The 3,684-nt window shown below is 49.3% G+C and overlaps 1 pseudogene; it reads right to left on the minus strand.

Moving 5' to 3' along the window:
• Window positions 1-430: 430 nt before the first annotated feature.
• Window positions 431-1,025, minus strand: LOC143391905 (protein tyrosine phosphatase type IVA 1 pseudogene; annotated as a pseudogene).
• Window positions 1,026-3,684: the final 2,659 nt, after the last annotated feature.

Below are 3,684 nucleotides of genomic sequence, written 5' to 3' on the forward strand. Positions count from 1 at the left end.
AACATAAAAAGAGCAGGCCAATAATCATATAGGGCCTACAATGTTTGAAATGACTGAAGGAATAAATCACATAAGGTCTAGAGTGTTCTTAATTCCTGGAATTTTGGTTTTGATTGATACTAAAAATATACAAGTATTGTGCTGGGTATTTTGGCACCTAATCTTTCTAAATTTCTTACGTAAGATATTCTGGCATGGAAATAGATTTAAAGGCATTAACTCAATACCACATGATTTCAGGAAAGGTCAACTGGTACAAATGATAAGCACATTTTAAATTGTGAACAGCAAGAATCTTTTGCTAAGTGTCCAAACAGGTTGATCATAACCCAAACATAGAGGTTGAAATTCTGTCAGGCTTGTGGCCTGGTAAAACTGCTTTCCAATACTCCTATGGAAGCTTCATCAGACTTATTCACCACGCCATGTTGGCTAATATGTACGACAAATTAGGTCCCGTCTTAAGTTCCACTTCCAAGGCAATAGCATCAGGCGCCCGAGTTTTATTGAATGCAACAGTTGTTTCTATGACCATTGGAGTCTTTGAAGCGCAGCCGCATTTTAGGACGATACTTCTGCAAATACAATAGTTGCTTGCTGTTAAAGGCTCCACACCGCTTTTGCCTTATGAATTGTACTGCATCTTCATATTTCATTCTGCCTTCAATCAATGCCAGGGCAACAAGCACTGGAGCTCTCCCAAGGCCTGCAACACAATGAACAGCAATACAACAACCAGGTTCTTCACGAAACTTGATTTTTACAAGACTTAACCAGTCATCGACAATTTAGTTGGACGGTGGTGCACCATCATCAAAAGGCCAATCAAGAACATGGAGGCCTTCTTTCTCCACAAGAGTAGTGTCATAGGTTGCTTCACATACTCTTACTATTGTGGTAACACCATACTTCTTAAGTTCCTCTATAAATTTGTTTAAGGTTGCATTGGTTGGATTGTGTGTATCAAGAAATCTCACGTTCTTGTATGTGACTTCCACAGGAGCAGGGCGGTTCATTCGAGCCATGTTAATTTAGTTAAAAAATACTCAATAGGGTTATGAAAGAATTTAAAAAATTGAATACAGAAATGATGCAAAGTAACTGAAGCCTACTTCAGTATCCTCCACTTGATATTCTCAGTGCTTTGAGTATGAAGTTGGGAGTAATGGGAAATGAAATGAACCTCCAAACAAGAAGCAGCGATTCTTCGATCCAGTAATACTGAGGCAATAGAAAGGAAGTGCACTGAGGTTTACCCCATCCAGGTCAGAACTCTTGTAAAATGCTCGGTGGATTTTCAATTCAGTACGTCTGTGTCCAGGTTAACCACTCTTATGGGGGCTTCTGGGTAGAGTAGCAATGAATTTCTACAGTTCACTTGTCTGCATAGAGGTCTTGCTGTGCCTGGCAGTAATCTCCACTGCCCTTCAGAAACTCCATAAATGTGTAACCAAGAACACCACAGAACTGAGGAATATGTTTACTCGTTGAAGACTGAGGCCTAATCATACAGCCGGTCCCAGGCGGTGGGGATACAAGAGGCGTGGGGGTGGCGGCTGCTCTCAGGATAAGAACTGGAAAGGGAAGGGGAAGTGGGAAAGGGCAGGGACAGAGGCCCAGCCAAGCTGCTGTCAGCTGGAGGTCCACCTCAGTCTGATTCCATCTTGAGGCCAGGGGATGGGCCTTGGGGACGGCATCTGTGCAGCCCTGGTCTGCAGCTGGTCCCGGGGGGAGGGGGGGCGTGTGATAATAAGCAGCTGACTCCTGTGAGTCAATGGCTATTCCATGAACTCTGGGGCGTGGGCACACCAGCTGGTGACAGGGACTCCTAGAGTGTCCTGTAGCCTCCAACTTTGCCTCCTACTGCCCCAGAATGACCCCCCACACACTTACACAGGTACCTTTGCCTCTGTCACCCCTCCTCCAGGGCCCCCTACCTTCTTCTCTGAAAGTCTCCCTGTTAACCTGTCCTGCCCTCGGATGCCCACGGTGCTTACTGATCCCGGTTGTGTCCTCCTTATCCCCCTCCACCTGGTGGAGTGTGCCTGGCCGCTGTGTGCCCTTGGAAGGCAAGGCCCACCCCTAGCTCTCCTTTTGGGTCTCTAAGGTGGAACTGGACACCTATGAGGTGACTCAGGGTGGACACAACTGAACTCAGAGGACACTAAGCTTGGGAGGCTGCCACCCAGGCCTGCCCAAGGTCCTGTGCACCCCTCGAATCCCTCCCTATTGCCAACTCTGCGTTAGGTGCATATTCTCTAACTCTCTCACAGGTTCCAGAAGGTTTTGGGTTTCTGGGTGTGGGTCTTGCTGGGATTGAAACCTTTGGCCTCCTGGGTCAGGAACTCTGACTTTGTGTGTACTCTTACGGAAGTAAGATCGTAGAAAACCGGTGAACCAAAACCCCCCAGGGAATGAGGACACGCGTTGCAGAAGCCTCGGAGGTCAAGTGCATGGGATTTCCAGAGGAAGTGAAAGCTAGACATCAGCTCTGACGGGCACACCCAGACCCACTGGCCACGCCCCACCGGGCAGCCAGCTTTGCCATGTGGCCCAGAACAAGCCCGACTTCCCTGAGCCAAAGCTTTCGAGTCCCTGGGCCCGCGGCAGAATGGGGCCAAATGTCAGCACCGCGGTGTGTTTCAGGAAGGTCCGGGAGGCCTGGGACTGAGGCTCTTCCCTCACTCTCAAATGAGCAGTTGCTTTAGCAGCCAGCCCTACGGTCACCCAGAAGGGACAGCAGGACAGACAAAAGGCAGAAAGACCTTCCCAGGACAAGCCAGAGGCCCATGTCGCCACCCTGTTCTCTCTTTGCACTAAGACAGGACCGACCCCCAGCAATAATTTGGAGAACTGATGATGTGAAGGGAGAGAGGTCCCATTGTCTCTGTCTCTTTAAACACTGCCACCAACAAGGAAGGGACACGGTCTCTCCAAGTTGGGTCAAGTAGATGAACAGCCCCCAGCTATCGCCAAGGCAGTAGCTGGGCTGGGCCTTAAACCAATCTGGAGGAAAAACAAATAGTGCAAAGAAAGATGTTATTCAGGGCCACAGCGGCCTTCCCCTCCCTCCCCCTCCCTCTCCAACTCCCTGAAATTCTTCCCGCCCACGGCACCCGCTTTTTCTGTCCCATGACAGGGGTGTGGAGGTGGGGGATGGATGAACTGCTCCCAGCTGGCTGCAAACCGGGGTCATGGAGCAAGGGAGAGCCAGGCTCAGGGCAAGGACAGCAGATGCCTCCTGGCAATCCTTGGTCACTGCCATTTGCTGCCACCCAGGGGACCAAGGGTTTTTCTTTTGCCAGACCACACAGTTGCCCTCCGTGTCTTTTCTTTCAGGAAGGATGATGGGAGCTTGATGGGAAGGCACCGACAAGACGTGGGGCTGCCGGCTCCTCAGGGAAAGGAAGCTCTGGGCCGAGGGCTGGGAGAGCCAGTTTGAGCTTCTGACTTGGGCAGTTCACTGGAAGAGGAAAAGCAGCTCTCAGCCTGTGTATGACCAGCCGTTCAGAAGACCTCTCCTGTGGGAATAAAGTAGAAGCTGCAGGCAAACCAGTGGCCAAGTTCAGATAGGGTGTTTCTGACTCAAAAATCTATCGTGAACCCACAAAATTCTGCCTAAATCAATCTAGTACAGTGAGGTGATTTTTTGTTTTGTTTTTTTTTTTTGTTTTGTTTTGCTTT

The sequence above is a fragment of the Callospermophilus lateralis genome, chromosome 2 (assembly GCF_048772815.1).
Source record: "Callospermophilus lateralis isolate mCalLat2 chromosome 2, mCalLat2.hap1, whole genome shotgun sequence".
NCBI classification, from domain to species: Eukaryota; Metazoa; Chordata; class Mammalia; order Rodentia; family Sciuridae; genus Callospermophilus; species Callospermophilus lateralis.